We start from the raw sequence: 20,100 nt of genomic DNA, 5'->3' as shown, positions 1-20,100 counted from the left end.
AAAACCTTTGCTTTTGATCTAAAATCTTTGATGATATAAAGCATGAAAGTTCATTTTACGCGGTACAGACTCGATACGTGCGAACATAGAAAAAAGTGGCCCAACTCGGGAGATTAAGTAAAATCGGGTGTAGCCTTTGAATCTGAACTAGGAAAGAAGTCAAATAAAGTGTTTCTGTTGACCAATATATTACTGATTCTACAGCACATCACAATTACGCCATATTTTTTTTTTTTAAAGTAAAAATGCAATTGCTAATCATGATAAACAATTTTACCCGATGCAAGCTTGATATGCGCGAAAATGCCAAAAGTTACCAAAATCTTTTCTGGGCGATATACTTGATTGGGCATAGCGTTTGAGCCCGAACTAGTAAAGAACCCAAGTAATGTTTTCTGTTAGCCAACATGGTACTTATTCCACTGCATATATCAATGTTGCCATGATCTCTTTTATTTTTGTCTAAAAAGCGAAATTGCAATTGTATCATATTTATTGTTACAGTCTGTGAGATGAAGGAACTATCTTCATATTGTTTTAAATTATTCTTATTTTGTAATACAGGAGATGAAAATAAACAAAACTTACACATTGGCAACTTTCGCTGGTGCTCTCCTGAAATTACGATACATCAGTGTGATAATTGTTATCACGTGGTTAGCTATTGCTTGTGGTAAATTGAGAAGATTTGACTATTGGTACATCAATGTCCTTGGTAAGTCCCCATGGCAGTATTCGCCGTAGAAGTGATTGGGTTAATTATCATAGCAATACGCCGTAGAAGTGACGTCATAATCGGATTAACTACCATAGCAATAGATGAATACAATTTTTGAATAGACCGCCATGCACTACACGCAGATTGCACAAATCACATGTGTATGTTAGCAAACATAGATTGAATACAATTCCGCTCTTTTCAAAGATACTTATCTTACAGGTGCGAGTGATCAGCCTTTCTTTATTGTTCAATGCATCGGTACCGCGTGGACATTGTAGCGCAGGGAGGTATATTCAAAATTGTATTCATCTATTGCTATGGACTCAGGGCTACGAAATCACCGGTATCGTGGTAGGGGCGTTCCCAGAAAAAAAAATCAGAGTCGCAGAAAAAAATCAAGACGGGAAAAATAATTTAAAACATCCTAATCTTTAATATAATTTTTCTGAAGCTCTGAAAATATTCTGTGAATACTACCACCATGACCACTCGTGAAATATTTTCTGCGAACTTGGACGATAACTGATCAAAAAAAACCTAAACGCCAGTGACAGGAATGAATATGTAAACAAAGTAAAACAGATATCGTGTGTTGATTTTAATTGTGTATGACTCGATTCACTGTAGTCTCTAACGCTGTTGCGTCAACATAAACTCCAGACCAGACTATACACACCGCTGGGATCCCAGAAAGTAAAGCTAAGTAACATGAGGTAGAGCTTAACCATGCTAACTGGGATTCCCCAGAAAAGCAGGTTTTTCAACATGCGGTAGAGCCTAACTGGGATTCGTTCCCCAGAAAAGCAGGTTTTTCATTGACTGTCGGGGCACACCGACATCGCCCGGTTAATAATTATATTATACAACCAGAGACACTGAAATGAATACACGGGATCGATACACGTAAATGTGCTATGCACGATTGATATTCAGACGATAAATCTTTGAATACCGGGGTGGAAAATGATGAATATATCCCGTAAATGATTTTGTATAAAGAAACCAGATGTGGTTCCTTGCACTTGAATATATATTTTGAACAGATATGATAGTCGTTAGTTTGCGCTTTGAGAGAGTAGCTTGCGTCTTGAGCTGAAAAAGTGACCAAAATTCAAGATTTTAAATAGCGCAGCGTAGACCCTCGTGGAGGTAGTCTCGGGCCAGACTGTATGTGGCTATCACGAACATACAGGATCGACGAGTGTCAGACCGACTGACACAAACTGGCTGTGTAGGAGACTATCGGAGAGGCAGTCTATAAGCAGATGACAATGGCGAATGTATGCTCGCTGACCGTATAGAGGTCAGTCACAGGCTAATGTCATTAGCCTTAGTCGGATGTCCTTCAGCCCACTATGCATTTAAAAACTATTAAACAGGTGGGAATACAATGGCCATGCGTGGCTGTGGATTCAACCTACCATGGCATTTTCTGCCATGAAGATATCGGGGCGATGACACTGTGCGGGGGTAAAGTTCCGCGTGGTAGAAATCTTAGTCTTTCATCACGTCTTCGAATTTTCTCGATACGTCACTTCGTTCTATTCATACGGTTCTATCAATTCTATCAATGTCATCACCAAATGCCATCTAGTTTCAGCACTAAAATATTCGTCGTGGATATAAAATCACGTAACATCCATAATAATTTGAATGTCCATTAGAAATGTTGTTGAAAAAAATCTTGATTTTGATCACTTTTGAGCAGAAATTACTAAATACAGCGAGTCACAGAAACATCTCTTCCACAGACCTTTGTAGCTAACGATATACATAATGTCAATGCTGCGACACGTGCAGAGTTGGCGATTTCAGAAAAAAAATTGACGTAACCTTCGACCCTGCATGTGACAGCGGCCCTTTAAAAATCGTGGTAACTTCAACAAAGGTAATCAGGTAAAATACTTGCTCCCGTGGCATCTTTCATTTTTCACTCCTCGTATTATAGTATGTTCAGTTTATGAGTACAACATGCATTACGCACATTAAATCAAAATATCTACATTCATACAACATTGTACAATATTACATTGCACAAGTCACAGGTATTTATTGTCACAATATCGAACCTAAATTACCTATATGACAAAATCTCAACATTCATTTCAACATATGTGATGTGATCAAGCAAAATCAGTCAGAAGTCGGAAATATTGACTTTTAGATATTGCCAAACAAAGGGAAATATTTTTTTTTGTTGCATATTGTTTTGGAAAAACTTCAACTGTTCATATCTTTGGAACTAAATTAATGTTTATTTTCAATGGAGTACTGTAACAAACACCAATACTTAATATTTTGTAACAGGAGCTAACTGTTTAAGGAAGGGGTATGAACGTTTGGACAGTATTTATTGTGGGACATTAGAGCACATCAGACATATCGAATTGCATTCTGAATACGAAGAATGTCCTTCTGATATCAAATAATTTTGATTTTTGAAATTCGCAATGTAATACACATTTTATGGCAAATCATTAAAATTGATATTTTTGATATTTAACAGTACTTGAAGTAAACTTTATAAATCTAATGATTTATACTTACCCACGTTTCAAGTTTTCTGTTTCGGGAGCTCTATTGTTCAGAAACGAAAACGCAAGGGATTAAGTAGGATGGTGTGTAAGTGGACTTCATTGTTACGTTTGGGGCATCATGCTTCTCATTTGAAGAGGTAATAATAGGTGCTGTCAATCACACTTATGTCTGTCAATAAAGGTTGGATAAGTCAATTATATGCAACACTGGCGTCTCAAGTGGGCAATCTTACTCACTCTTACTTTAAAAGAAAGACCCATGCCTCTTCTCCTCTCGCTTTCTTCTCCTTCTATAATACGTTTATGGGACATTTGGACGTCCAACCGATCGATTTGAACGTACCATTGGCCAGGAGAGGAGGCATCTCTGTAGACGATAAATCGATATGACCTTCATCAAGTGAGGATCAGCCAAGCACGAAAACTGTCATGTTTAGCGCAACTGGCATATTATCTTTAAACATTTCTTACTGTAGGCCTAATCATAATACAGGCCTGCCTCCAGTGTAATGTGCGAATAGAATGATTTTGATATTCTTCTTGATTTGAATAGTATTATTACTTCTTCTTTTTTAACACCTTTACATCATAGGCCTATTATGATTCAGTTACCATTTTCCACATACGCTTTCCAGTTTGCAAAAGGCGTATAGAAAATAACGAAATACCTGTGTGATGGTTGAAGGCTCTGATATAAACTACGGGGACAATTAACTGATGGCATGAATAATTATATATATCAATGAAGAATACTTTGTGGGAACAAGTTAATTTAATGTAGTATATGATTCTTAATATTTATTGCAAAGTATTGGTTAGTTTTTTTGTTGTATTTTCCAATTGGATTTAAACATGTTTAATGCACACTGCATTTGTAATACTTGTTGGGGAGTAAACTTAATATTCTGTGTGCGTGGCCTGAATCAAAGGTCTGTAGTGCAAATCTGTTTATTTATCCAGCGTTTAGAGAACGTGTACTCAACCGTTGCTGTCAAAAGACCTATGATTCTGGATTCTTGTCCGAGTATCTAATAACAATGTACCATATATGCCTACTGTGTATGCGGTGGCATACCATAATTCTCCACTGATGTATAGAACAGTATTAACAAACTTTAGTACTTCTCGGACCTAAAGATTATAAGGGATTATACATCTGGATGATGTTGTATTCATACTTGCACCTATACCTGCACCTACTGCGATGTCGCCCGAAGATAGCCTTTCGAATATGCTCCTTGTGTGGCGTGTAAATAAACGAATTAGGTATGAAGCATGCACGCAAGGTTAACATCGTCACACGTCTGCACATGCCCGTAGGTGCTAGGCCTAGTATGAACTTTCATTTAACATTCTAACCAAGCACATGCACCTCAAATCAAACTTTCTACCTCTCCTCTGGCAAACATAGTCCAAGGGTCCCTTAAACGTACTATAGTCTGTCTGTCTCTCCCCATCCCCAACTCTCACCTGTGCCATCTTTTGAATTATGTGGATATCTGAATTATATTGGATGTTGTATTTCCTTTACCCTTCTCCCCCTCTCACTGTTTTAGCAGTAGGCCTATGATCAACGTGGAAAAATCAAAATTAACGGAATAAACTCCTCCCTGCTCTGCTCGCCCCCTCTCTTCTCTCGATCTCCACTCCTCTCCTCTCCTCTCCTTTCCTCTCCTCTCCTCTCCTCCCCTCCACCAGATCATCTCCTCGTCTAGCATCCCCACTCTCTCATATAATATACATTTAAAATAGATTTTGAGTCTGGCAATTTTGCCTGAAGCAATTATCAGATTACCAATTCCAATGAAAGAAATCCTATTAGTTTCACTTCAACGCACTTCTCTGGTGTTGAATATTACCAAGTTTTAAGGTGTATTTGGGACGAAAATCGCTACATAATCATAATATAACCGATTTTTGCGAGATTGCACGAACACGTAATTCTTGGCAACACTGATTACTCGTGTTAATGTATATATTTCCAGTCTGCCACCTGGACAACCAATTCTTTAGAAATGCTTAGTCGCGCTAAAAGTCGATCGATACATGTAAAAATCAGCACAATTCAGAGATACCCCTTTTTGCTATGAAATTAATTTTCTCGGTCAAAAATAAAGCAATATTTTTTTTTCTTCAGTAATGTCAGTTAAAAACTTGGTGCTTGGATATACATTTTTTTAAATCCTGGTGTTAAAATTAAGCATCAAATTGTGTCTTTTAGTGTGATATTTTTGATTTTTATAGGCCTTGAATTCGCCTGCGAGCTTTTTACGGAATTCATGTTTTAGCGTCTCAAACTAACATAGTTTGCTAAAGAAAGATATTTCCCACCTCTGTAAAGCACATCGTGTGGGTCTATATGTTATAGTTTTGTCAGAATTTCCGTTTTTGTTTTACCCTTTTTCCATTCATGATCCGAAAATGTCAAATTAAGTAAAAGTAGGCAATGGTGAGTACTTTTATCTCGAGAGCAACCAGCATAAATAGTCGATATTTCCTTTGTTGTTATCCAGGTCAATTTTTCATTGAAAGCAAATTGCCCGACCAGCGATTAAATCCCCAATTGGGTGTTCTGGTTAAACATGATCAGTAGGAGCGCTATAGGTCTGGGAATTTCTTTGCTATATTGAAGTTCTGGCAACACTATAGCCATGCCGGTATTCCTATTAAACCCAGGGATATCGATCCACAATGCTAGTACTAGCCTTTAGATTTCACGTGTTGATTTAGAAATATGGTGAAAGATGGTGAAATCAAAACGGAAATTCTGACAAAACTATGATATATAGCTCACGGTGATGTGCTTTAGAAAGTTGGGGAAAATCCTTCATTAGCGAACTATATTACTTTGAAAAGCTAAAAGGTTGATCCAAGAAAAAGCTCGCGGCCCGAGCTGAAGCCTATGAAAATCGAATATCTTACACTAAATGACTGAATTTCAGGCCTAAGTTTAACACCAGGATTAAAAAAAAAATCAGTATCAAGCATTATAGTTTTTCCAGCCATTTACTGAAAAAATGAAAATTATTGCTTTTCATTTGGCTGAGAAAAAATTTTACACTGAAAAGGTGTAACTCAAAATTTTGCTCATTTCAACACCAATTTCGATCGTTTGTATTGCCTCATTAAATGACTGAGTGAGCCTTGCAGAACAAAAGAATCTGTTGTGCAGGTAGCTGACTGTTTCTACGTTGGGCAATTTTCACAATCTACTCCCGCTTAGGCTGGAGTACCTATACACCCAACGCAAGTCAATTGAAGCCGTACAATTTATCGCGAATTTACGACCGTAAAATTTAGACACTTCTTTTGTCTAGATTAGCATCAACCCTTTCATCTCACTTTTTTTCCTGCCAGAAATTAACATAACTCCCGAAACCGAAACAGAAGTTATCTTCGTTCAACTTTTCTGTAGTCAACAAAAGACTAGAATAAAAGGATTGTTCACACGTACCATGCTAACACTTCAAAATAACAATGAGATCCGAAACCGAAACCGAAACCGGAAACAGAAACAGAAAAGATGAAAGGACCCTTAAAGTGTATGTAGGTGGGATGAAAAGCCGACGATCAATTGAAAATTTTGACCTTTCGTATTGAAGATATGGATTTTTTTCTCCAAAACACCAAAAAAAATAGGTCTTTTTGGGAAATAAATCCATATCTTCAATATAAAAGGTCCAAATTTTCAATTGATCGTCGGCTTTTCCCCAGCTACATACACTTTAAGAATATATCATTAGATTTATAAAATTTATTTCGAGGACTGTTATATATCAAAAATTTGACAAATATCAAATTTTAATAATTTGTCATAAAATTTGTATTATATCGTGAATTTCAAAAAATGAAAGTTATTTGATATTATAAAGACATGCTTCGTATTCAGAATGCAATTCGATACGTCTGATGTGCTCTCATGTCCCACAAAAAATACTGTCGAAACGCCATAAACGCTCATTCTAGATCCCTTAAGGAATTGAAAATGCAAATAGTCTCCACTCTTCAGAATACTGATTTTTGCCCATAAAAAATCCACTAACCCATGCCTGGACATCGCCCCTGGACCCCACCTGTTCAATAATTGTGTTCATACTCGCGCTCCGGCTCCACGCTCGCAGAAAATATTTCAAACAACAGTTTACGTTCCCAGAAAGGAAATTATTTTTCGCTGCCCTGGCTATGGTAGTTAATCCGATTAACCACGTCACTTCTACGGCGTATAGATGAATACACTTTTTGAATAGATCGCCCCGCACTACAACTTTCACGCGGTAGGCCCTACCTATGCTTGAACCATAGATTTCAAAGAAATGCTAAACACTCGCTCCTGTAAGATTAGTATCTTTGAAAAGAGCGGTATTGTATTCAAGCTATTGCAAACGTACACAGGTGATGAGTGCAACCTGCTTGTAGTGCAGTGCGATCTATTCAAAATTGTATCCGATTATTACATAGCTTCGAAGGCGAATACGACAAGAAACCCTATAATACCTCGCGGGTTTTTACTTCCACGTCCGGCATTCAAGTTCTAAAAGCAATGATGACAAATTTAGATATACGTTTTTTAACAAAAGTATAAATATTTTTTTCACCATCGGATTATTTTCCCTTGTTGTTTTTAGCAAAACCTAATGAGGTAATTGAATATGAGAGAGTATAGCTATATTTTTACACTGCCAAGGACGAGACATTATACGTGTATCAGTGAATCTGATTAATTCCGGGATCCCGGGTTTTACTTTCTAAAAATCTGAAACTTTGTCACAATATTCAAAAATTTTAGTCAGTCATCAAAGTATATTCAAAGTACAACACAATAGTGTAAAAATCGGAATTTTGAGACAACTTTATTGAGAACCTGCTCTTGAGCAAAATCAATCAAATCAAAATCACTTCAGTTGGTATGTTTACGTTTTAGTTTTTGTACTAACATTCGATTAAATTGTCTTTTACATTATGTTTAGGTGGATCTTATTTAATGATGGGATGGGGTGGCTTGATAGGCAAAGTATTTGGGACTGCAACATTTTTTTGCTTGCCGTATCTCAACGCAAAAATCGGTCACATTCCGCTATTAATCGCTGCATGTATTGGTATTGGTGCCAGTTGTATAATTGCATCTACAATAGACAATGTAACGTGGATGGTTGTTCCGTTGCTTTTTAGAGGTAAGCAGTTCAAATTAGTATCACTGAGATTGAAACTGTTCACTCTCATGCTCAAGCGAGAGAGTAGGTGTGCAATGAAAATAGACATTTCGTTTTATTTGCACAACTTCCTTTGGTTAGAATGACTTTTGTCAAAGAAGATGGTCATCACATCATCACAATACAACATGATTTTGAAAAAGACATCTGGTTTCTGATGCATGCATTTTCCCATTGAACATATACATGACGGAGGGCTGGGGCTTTACAGCAGCAATATCATTGGAGCTGTTAGGGTTTGAATTGTAAATGGGTAACAAGGGGTCTCATGCACTCATTATAAACACAACCAAAAAGAAAGTCTCCAGTAGTTCCATCCCCATTTAATCAGATTCTGATGAGTTTATGGCAAAATAATTTATATAATTTATATAATTTATATTCAGCGTATTATGTGGCCCGAAGCAACTCGTACAGGAATCATTGTACACTTGCCATGCTTGCCTGCGCACAATTAAAAGAGCGGGGTATTTGATTTGCATTTTGACATGCATGGGTAAACCTTTAATGACAATGAATTTAGACCTCTCAGATGTGTGTAGATGTTTTGATGTAAAAAATACTTTTTTTATAATGTCGTAAAAGAAGCCATTGCAGATAATGTTGTGTGAATGCTGATAATTTTATATTTTATGTTGATGATGCTTACAAGAAAACGTATTGAAAAAAAATTGTCTCATTACTTATTTTGAAGTCTGCGCAAACTGTTTAGAACTTGAACTCAATAAATCTCCCGGTAAAGAACTTTACAACAACGCCGAAATGTGTGTAACAGCTACACATACAACCCGACATCTTATGAAATTTGAAATTCCCGCAGTCACAAACAGTCACGCTCTATCGATTAACCTGCCGGCCTATTCAGGCGACGTAATTCTTGACACACACGCCAGATCCGCCGCGTGATACAACTCCCTATGTCATTTTTAAAATTGCACGAATTTCCAAAGAAAGGTTTCCATGCTCACGATGATAAAACTTTTGATATCAAATTTGGTATCAATCTTCGAAGGAGAGTGTATAGAAAATTATTATATAAATTATTTTGCCATAAACTCATCAGAATCTGATTAAATGGGGATGGAACTACTGGAGACTTTCTTTTTGGCTGTGTTTATGTGTTCAAAAATTAAGAGCGCGAGAAAGTAAGACGTATTGTCGTCACATCACATGGCATCTGTTTTTGCTTTCGATCTTGTCTATTGCCATATATTATATACAAAAGAAAATCTACCAAGAACGATGAGAGGAATATGAAAAATATACTAGAAGGCATGCCGCCGTCACTGCCCCCCTTCAAAACTGGTTGTGGATAGTGGTATGTAAACATGTAAACTCATGTCACAATTTACTATGAACGTGTACCTAGTGGGGTAAACTGGTTGTCAGTGCAACCAACCCCATAATGCAATACAAGCGTTCCAAGGTATTGGATTACAAATGTTGCTATTTATTCAGAATTACGCTGAAAATGCTGTCGTTTTTCACAAAGCTGCATAAAGGGGACGATATTTGCTATTACGTCGTATGTCTAAGTTTAAAGACAATCCATATCCAAAACCACTCTTTTGTCAAGAGGTACGTTGGAGCGGGCGACAAAAAGCAACATGTTTTTTTATGACTAACGGTAAAAGTTTCCGACCAAATATGGGTTCTTGTCACTTTTAATAAAATTGCCGGCTTGACATAGCTATATACATCTTCTGGATAATTTGCGAATTCCAGCTTTGGCTGTGATAAAGAGTAGAAAATTTAAAAGCATAAAATAACCTTATAAGCAAGCATAGCCTTTCTCCGGATTAATATTTGTGTTGTTGTTTTTTGTTTATAGAGATCGCTATCGCTATTTACGCCCAGGCGCAAGGGGCGTTTCTCGGTAATGCTGTAGAAAACCAGTACCAAGCCACCCTACAGTCTGTAATGTCAACATTAACATTCGGCGTTGGAAATGGAGTAGGCAGTTTACTTGGTGGGAATCTGATTGAAGATATATCGGCTGAGATGTCTTACTATATATTTGCTATTATTTCATTTATAATGGCAGCGTTTTTAATACTAGCTCAATTATTTGTTAAAGCCACGTTGTGACATTTTTGTCCTTCTTTTCCAAGTGTAACATCTTCACGCAAGATGTAATTTTGAAATAAAAACTTGGTTTTAGAAAACAACGTTATACGTCTTTTATACGTTTTTATTATACGTTTCTTAGTGTAACCTTAACTGCAATCAAACTCTCGTGGCCACGTCATGATTGTTACGCCTTTACCCACAAAGCCATTACTCAAGATGCAAGGTGCTTTAGCCTTACAGGGATTTAAATTCAAATCCAAAAGACTTACTTTCAAAACTTTCAGAGACTGTAGTTAGGGACCAATCAATATAGGATTAAAATATGTCTTTACAAAGTTTTGTAAATTTCAGTCCCACGGGGATTTAAAAAATAAAACTTTCAGATTTAAAGTTTAAATCTACAAAGAGCAAAATGTTCATCTTTAAAGTATTAACATTTGCTCTTTGTAGACTTATTTTAATCCTATATTGATTGGTCAAATGTATGCGTGTAGAACGCATTTCTCTCCGGGATTTCTTCTCATTAGTGATTTTGTCATTTTGAAACAATAATTACTGAATAAAAACTTAAAAGAAAACCACATTTTTGGCAAAATTCATTTCTACAAACCATTTTTTGTACTAAATGATGGTTGAATGGGTGACTGACGGATCAGAGACAGAAAGTCAACGAAAAAAAACATAATCACCATCACTCGCCATTGATATCGAGAACGTTTTGTACCTTACATGTTTAGCTGAGGCATGATATAGGGGGCGTTTAAAAATGAGAAAAATACCCTCACTTTTTCCCTAACTTTGTCGCCCTCTTGCGGCCTGTCGTAGTGTCACTGTTTTTGTAATGTATGTCACGGCGAGCCCTTTAAATCTCGGCGGTGTCAACAAAAACTTTAATTGAAAATTTTTATATTCTTGTTTCTGCTGGCATCATCCTGGTCGTTGAAGTATTTGTCAGTGTTTGTACTTGTATTAGTTCTTATGTTTGCTCTATAATGTATATCTTGACATCGAAGCATTTGTACCGGTCTTGATACCGGCCGGCATCCCTAATCACAACTCAAAGACAAGGTAAGTTCTCAAGTAAATGGCAAGGACGACAATTTTGATGTTAAATATGTTTGATTTATAGGTATTTTCAACCACATAGATCACACGTTTTTACACATACCGGTATAAATATTAACAAAGTATTAAGCTGCACGAATAAAAGCGGCACGTCGGTCATCTTTTTTTAAGCTTACTAAAATCAACCACCATGACCACACGTTTTTGCACATACCGGTATAAATATAGTCAAGCTCCACTAATCAAGCTGCACGTCAGTCATAGCTTAAAAATACTAAAATCAACCACCATGACCACATATTTTTGCACATACATGTATACACGGTATAAATATCATCAATCTGCACGTCGGTCATCTTTTTAAAGCTTATACTAAAGATCATAATTATTACTAATGTAATGGCCAGCCCATGTCATGATGTAATGTATCTGTCGTCTGATGGGGTCCCCAAACTTCTTCAGGAACTCAAAATCAAAAAGGCAACTGGAATTGATATGATCCCTGCCCGGATTCTATGCCATTGTCGATTTTTGATAAAACATTATGTAATCATGATGAACACATTAAGTTGACCTTTGTCATAGTAAAGTACAGTATATGTATGTCATCGAATGCAGCATATCTAGGCATAATTATAATGAGTGCTCACTTATTGAACATTTCTGATTTTGGGATCTACCAGTTTATTGATTTCGAATCCCCTGGGCCTCATGGAAGAAATAGACGATACCTTAGATTGAGTAACACAGGCAAAAGAAGAAATAACATAAAACGAAACAAAAACCCGCGTAAAATCGATTATGTTCTTTTTGACTTTAAATCACGACTACGGAAATGTTACGGAAGCACCTATAATAGCTTAAGTTATGGTAACTTTCAAATTTACGACATGGTATAATAAAATAGTAAATGTGTAAATTCGTCGGTTGTATCACATACTGACGTATTTGCAAAATACGCATTTCGAGAAAATCGAATTTCAAAATTTAACGGTTTTCATTTGCTGCATAATCTTTATTAAAACATTATTGTCGATTAAAACCTGGTTAAAAATAATGCAAATTAATTACATTTTCAATGTAATTCACTTATCACTATTAGAGCATTACTTATCCAGCAAAAAATATTAAATAAAATACGTCAATATGTGAAAAGGACTAATGACAGTTTCGCCGTTCAAATGACAAATACATCGTGCAAATACGTCACTATATCACTATATAAAACAGTTGCGCAAATATATACGTCTCTATGTGAAAAGGACAACACAGCAATATTACCGTGCAATGACAAAGGCACGCAAAAAACGTCGCGCAAATACGTCACTATGTGAAACGGCAAATTCTTCAAATTGCTGATACGACATATTCTTGACATCGGCAAATCGGCATATACGTCGTTATGTGATTTAGACATGTCAAGGTTTTGCAAAATACAACATAATTAAATCAAATAATATCTTACTAATTTAAAAGCCACTTTGGTGCATGGTTTTTGGTGAAAATTATAAAGTAGAACATAACAAATTAATGTACCAATTTTCTCAAAAAATGTTTAAAATGTCGAATGATACGGCCGACGACTTTATAACCCAACTTAAAACTGTAAGGAGGTTATTAAACCTAAAGCTGTGAATATAAAATCATTTCCAAGAACAATTTACAATGTATATGAAATAAGTTGAGTATTTGGTGGGCCGTTTTACAAAAAGAGACATGTCAAACAAAATAATTTTGATCTTTCCCAGGTAAATGAGGATAGTGTTTTAAAATTACTGATGAAAATAAATACTAGCAAATCAACTGGTCTTAACAATCTTCCTGCTAAATTCATTAAGGATGCTGCACCGGTGATATGCGAGCCTCTTACTCACATTATTAACCAATGACATGAAAAACTTCAAGTTGGTGACCACTCTCTGGCTAGTAAGGTTTGACGATTGATTCGATTTCTATGGACCATTTAGAAAACAAATAGCCCCCATGTCCCTCGCGAAAATCACGGCATTGTTCGCTAGAGGCCAAAATCTAAAATGGCCGCCGCCACCATTTTGAAAATTTAAGTTTTGAACCAGAGCACCTATAATCATGCACAAAGACACTTTTTCGGATATGTTGAGTACAAGGATTCCGATTCTGACATTAGTTTGACATTGAGTCCTGTTTATCAGGGACAGTCTGTGTAGCTCAGTGGTTAGAGCGTTCGCCCGACAAGCGAGAGGTCTGGGGTTCAAGTCCCCGCACAGGCAGGTATGTCCGGAGTTTTTTCTCTGGTATATCTGCCTATGCATGTTATGTTTCCATTTGTAAATTCATGTTTAAATGTGCTAGTGTGCGATGCGTAATTCTTCTTTCCCCTGTATAAAACAAAAACTCCAAATTGCCCAAAATAAAATCATCAGAAATGTGCTTAATCTGTCCCCTAGGTCTCACATTGGTGCTAGTGAATTCCAAGAGGTTAACTGGCGACCCAGTACAGGGTTTTCCAGTTTATGACAAATCACATGTTTAGGATCCTGAATGGCAAAAGTCCTACTTATTTTCTTGAAGGTATTACTAAGTCTTTATTTATAATGCAATAAATGTGTGGAACTCGCTCTCAAATTCTGTGCAATCCCAGCTATGCCTAGACATTTTCAGGAAAGAGGTCAAGCATCACTTTTTTAAGGAAATCTCAAAAAATGAACGTGCAATTTATCTTGTTAACTAATAAGGCTGGACCTGATGTATGTTTTTTTAACATTAATATATTGTGTGTTTTTAATATTATTTTATTTTTGTTTTCAAAATGTGTAGGTAATGGTAACAGTATTTGCAATATTGTTTAGGGCGGGACTACACCCCTTGATGAATTTGTGACTATTTTTTGCATTTTTCTCGTGGGGTGGTGGCAGTGGCGTAACTAGGGTTGGTAGCGCCCGGGGCAAAAACAAAATTTGCGCCAAAATTTTGATTTTCATCGCTTGGAGGGGCGCAGAATCGATGCTGAATTGGTCAATTTGGCGCCCTCTAAGGGTAGCGCCCGGGGCGTGTTGCCCCCCTCTGCCCCCCCCGTAGTTACGCCACTGGGTGATGGCGCGTGGGTGGTAGGGATTGTGTGTGTTGTGGGGGCGGGGAGTCCGGTTGCTGCGATGCAATTTTCGGTGGCTCGGGCGGTGCGTTGTTTGTTTTAGGAAGGGAGGTACCGCTAGAATGTACCTCATTTTCTTGACATATGAAATGGGCCGATTGTCTTGAGTCGCCAAGGTTTCGGTGGGGTAATTGGGTTCCTTGACCCTGTAGTGTGGATGGCTTTTGTTGCCGGTGTGTCGTTGTTCTTTGGGAGGAGTACGGAACTGGTCAAGGGATTTGTCAGGGGGTGTGGTACCACTTTGATGTGTGTAATATGTAAAGTGAAATACAAATATTTCTTTATTCTTGTACCATCAAGTCTTAGGCTCATCAAGGACCGCAGTGGAAATAAGTGTGCTTTTAAATGTATTCTTTTCTGTGTTTTTTATCCTTGGTTTTAATCCTAAATAAAAATGAAAGTGGCAAATTGCTTTCCATATTTCTGAGCCCTCTTTGGACGTAATCGAGACGGATTCGGACAGTCATATAAATTATAATTATATGCCCCATCCACACCGTATTACCATAAAGGTCAAGACTTTCATTATGTACATAGTTTTCATAAAAGATGTAATTTCTCATAATTTTATTAGAAGGGAACAAACCATGACTGTAAATATAATGTATTTAGGTTCTAAATATCCAACTGTAACACTGTGTAAACATATACACACTTTTTAAACACATAAAAGTGTTTAGAAATAACTGAACATATTGTTTTCCATATTTTCACGAGGTGGTATTTTTAGAAACCCCAACCCCTAAACATCACAAATTCAAAATAAAATCAACAACGTCCCTTTGGTTTACAAATTAGGCCAAAAAAAAAAAAAAGAGGAAAAAAAAAGAAATAAAAAGATTGTTTGCTAGTATTCCGCAACTTTTTCAGAATTGGGTCTGTCGGTCGGGATTTTTTTTTTAAATATTTTTTTAAAGGTCATAGCCAAAACATGACCGTATGCTTTTAATTAGCTTAATGAATAGTTGTGAATTGAGATATTTCCTTACTGTAGTCTACTTCATTAATGTTTTTAAAACAGTTTAGAAGTGTGTAGAAACTGCAAAAAACTTTTCCGGATATCAATAATATTGAAAGAAAAAAAAACTTTTTCTGGAATTTCCAAAATTAGGGTCGGTGTTCATTTGTAGAGTAAAACAAAAAAAAACCTTTTTCCATATTTCCAGATTAGGTCACTGCGTTTTACCAATTCTGAGAGTATATCGTGTTTAATTAAAACCTTTTAATTAATATGGGGGGGGGGGGGGTGTAAACCCCCAATATTTTGCCAGGGGATAGTCCATACAATCTCCTACACATCACAAATCCAAAATAAAATCAACACCTTTACAAGTTATCACACTTTTGCATTTTAGATTGTAAAGGTTGGTGTTTTATATCTAAATATATATAATATAAACACAAGGTTAAGCTAAACATGGTGTTTAGGACGTGATATTTAAAGTGTTTAGGATGCGTTTAGATACATATTCAAAAGTGGGGTAAGCCCCCTCCCCCCCTCCAAAAACAAATTGATTGTTTAGCAAACAATTTTTTTTTTTTTTATTGTATGGACCACCCCTGGCAAAATATTGGGGATTTACCCCCCCCACCACCACCACCATCTCGGATCTTCCAAGTAAAAACGAAGTTGTTTTACTCACGTTTTTAGTGACGTTTCACCAAAACACTAGTGGCTTCTTCAGACTGGCAACTCATCACGTCTGACTGCTTGCTAACCGTATAGGGTGTGATGAGTTGGTCAAAGATGTTGTTGAGTGAGTAGGCTCACTCGTCCTTGTTTAGAGTGTCTTGTCATTTACGGCGGATCCAGATGGCTTCTTTCATCCACCTGGTGGTCTTGTCGGCTTCACGGTCAATACTTTTGAGTCCTCCCAATTGATGGAGTGCTTTGTAGAGGACAATAAAAGCAAGCAGTCAGATGTGATGAGTTGTCAGTCTGAAGAAGCCACTAGTGTAGTGGTGAAACGGCACTAAAAACGCGAGTAAAACAACTTCGTTTTTACTTGGAATTGTTCAAAATGAACAAAATTTACAGTTGATATCAACATTCCTAATGAACTTGTTCAAAGATAGCAGAGAATTTTATTTTTATTTTATATACGCCAAAATATTTTTTTAATTGAGCAAGAATAAGGATAGAAAAAACGTTGACAATTCTATGTAAAAATTACATTAGACCCCGCCAAAGATAACTGTTTCGTTTTTATGGTAATCTAATCTCTTATTTCCTGAAAAAACAATTTGAGGTCTAATGTGGAATTTTTATATAAATGATAAAAACATCCAACGTGCATACAAGAAAAATGGTAGGTTCCACTATAGTATTATACTGACACACATGTATATACGATGTACGAGCGCACGTGTCAGGCGAGTCAAAATCGATATAATGTATTGTCCATGTAGAGGCCCATTTATTGTCGGATTTATGTATGTAGAACACGCAGTTAACAACATTGAGCGCTATAAATACACATTAATGTTTTTAGGTAAATACAATTCCAAAAATATGGTACATTTTCTGCCTTTGCTTGTCACGTGGTGGGCCTATGTTGAAGTTGCGATTATTATGTTCAAATAGGTTTCAAATGGATACAAGACAAGTGGCCGAGCTAGACCGCTAGGCTCATAGAGTATCCAAAGCGGATTTTACTTTTTTTAAATTTCATATTGGGGAAATGTAACTGGGAGAATTTATGTACGGCGTGGAGTGGTGTGTCACTGGGCATGCTGGGTTTAGCAGTTCTTTGGGATTGTCACAGTCAAAAGACTAAGGGCTAATAATAAATTTAGATTCCAATACTCACTTAGCACTTTGGACTTTGACCTTATTGCCCAGTGACCTTAAAGACAGCGGAAACAACGTTACTGATAATAAGTAAATGGTCATAATAATGGGTATGGTGTCTAAAACGGACGAGGTACAAAACACACTAAGGAAATATGTAATGGTGTCTAAAACGGACGAGATACAACACACACTAAGGATCAAAGGGGTGATAAAAGAGGATACCAGGAATATATAAAAAAACAGAAAGATTTGAGCCAGGTATAATACCATTCTGATGTATGGAACAAGACAAAGACGCAGAAATGGAGGTGAACACTGCACTAGTAAAATCCAAAACCACAGGTAGGGACCGCTCATTATTAATGTGTGAGGGGCCTGGAGAATTTTAGGGGGGGGTATGTGAGATTCACTCTGACAAACAGGGGGGGTAATGTGATTTAGTTTTTCCTGATGGGTGGGGGGGTCATGTGTAATTAAATAGTCATTCATTATTATTTATACTTAGTAATACCAAGTATCCTGGAAGATCAATCATTGCATATATATATTTGCACCAGATTTCACCATTTTAGGTTCATTAGGGCAAGTTCCGGGGCAAGTTGTCCCATAAACATAGTCAACGGCCAAAATATGCTGGATTCATTATACTTCAAGAAACTTTTCCTTTTCCTATCCCCAATGTAAAAAAAAAAGAAATCTACGCTGCCACATGCTACACACAAACCACTCACTCCTCACCACATGACCACCCCACTTGCAAGCACATACCACACCAAAAGTAGATTAATTGGCATAGGCGTAGATCCCGGGGGATGGGGGGGTGTAAATCCTCAAATATTTTGCCAGGGAGGTGGTCCATACAATCATCCCCCCAATGTTGAGACATGCAGGCCGATTTGGGTTTCTGACCAAACTAACCTTATATTTGGCAATTTTAGTCCCAAAATTGCAAATTATTGTGTTTATTCCACTTTTGCACCATGTTTCATCAGTTTAGCTTCAAAATGGCAAAACTTTTCACGCGCTTCGCGCGAATTTATACAATCAACTTATTTTGTCACCAAAAAGAGCTGGATTCACTATGACTTCAAGAATTTTTTCAAACACCATCCCCCAATGTCAAAATCCCAATCTCTGTGACTGAATTAATATTGAAGTTTGCTTGACAAGAGAGAGAGAGAGAGAGAGAGAGAGAGAGAGAGAGAGAGAGAGAGAGAGAGAGAGAGGGGGGGTCATGTGATTTTGTTTGATTCAATAGGGGAGGGTTATGTGAAATGTATTCATCGCAATAGGGGGTTAGACATATTTTCACCCATAAAGCTGAAAATTTTCCCGCCCCACCCCCCTCCCTTATTAATAATGAACGGTCCCTTAGACAAAAGTGCAGTGTTCCCCTCCATGCATGGGTTTACATACTGCATTAGTATATCTTCATTGTCATTTTTGTCTTGTTCTCCAAATGAAATTGGTATACCTGGCTCAAATCATTATGTAAATATATATTAGACAGTGGAGCAGCCACCACATTTTATGTTGAAAATGTATCATCTTTAAAAACCGGACCCACGATTTAGGAGGTACATGTATGTGATCCGTACAATGGGTAAGTAGGCCTATACTGCTTATAGAGTCATTAGAGAATGAATTGGGAGAAAATTCTGATAATTACAAACACTCGCTGAGCAGCAAGACCTTCCCTCTAAGCTTTTAATCCGATAAGCAGATTATCTATTTGTTTTCAGGAATTGGAAGACATTCTTTGATGTATTACTGAGCTCAATCATCTGAAATTACTGGAGCGTGAGCCACCCAGGCTGGTGGCTCGGCATACTATTTTATTGTCAGAAGGTTTTCTCCAAATTCATTTCCAAATGCTTAGTGGATTACAGCAGAATGATCGATGAGTGTTTTAACATTTATTCAAACGTTAACATACGCCTACCTTAAATATCGTCGTCATCGCCGTCTTATGGGTCATGACTGACCCGTTGTTACCTTTTGATGATGTTGTTCCAACTCTGCCTGTCCAATGCAAGACGGTAAACATTCGTTAGGAATAATCCAGTGGATTCTTTGATTTCATCTGTCCAACGGAGATTCTGTCCGTCTCTTTTGCGAAGTCCTTCAACATGACCCTGAACTAATATCTTCTCTAAGTTGTCACCATTTCTTCTTGAGATGTGACCAAAGTACTGCGATTTTTTGCGATCAATCTTCCCCAATCTTCTGGCACACTGAACATTTGACATGCTCTCCGAGTTGACTTCTGATAAATTCAATTGTTTTGTGACTCTTTCCATGAAATGCTCAGCATCTTTCACCAGCACCATATTTCAAAGGCTTGAATCCTGGATCTGTCTGCCCTTCCGACAGCACATATTTCAGAGCCATATATAGCAATTGGAATACCACACACCGACATCGCCTGGTACAGCAGAGATACTAAATTAAATACCGGGATCGATACACGTGAATGTGCTATGCACGATTTTGATATTCAGACGAAAATCTTTGGATACCGGAGTAGAAAATGATGAATATCTCCCGTAAATGATTTCGTTGAAAGAATCCAG

General features: G+C 37.1%; 1 long non-coding RNA gene across 1 annotated transcript; it reads left to right on the top strand.

Moving 5' to 3' along the window:
• Positions 1-496: 496 nt before the first annotated feature.
• Positions 497-10,544, top strand: LOC140149703 (uncharacterized). Its single transcript, XR_011858707.1, has 3 exons — positions 497-715; positions 8,226-8,429; positions 10,300-10,544. It is a non-coding gene; the product is annotated as an uncharacterized lncRNA (long non-coding RNA).
• Positions 10,545-20,100: the final 9,556 nt, after the last annotated feature.

This window comes from Amphiura filiformis, chromosome 4 (genome assembly GCF_039555335.1).
Source record: "Amphiura filiformis chromosome 4, Afil_fr2py, whole genome shotgun sequence".
Taxonomy (NCBI): domain Eukaryota; kingdom Metazoa; phylum Echinodermata; class Ophiuroidea; order Amphilepidida; family Amphiuridae; genus Amphiura; species Amphiura filiformis.
Note: the sequence above shows the minus strand (reverse complement) of the source record. Positions and strands in the feature narration are given on the sequence as shown.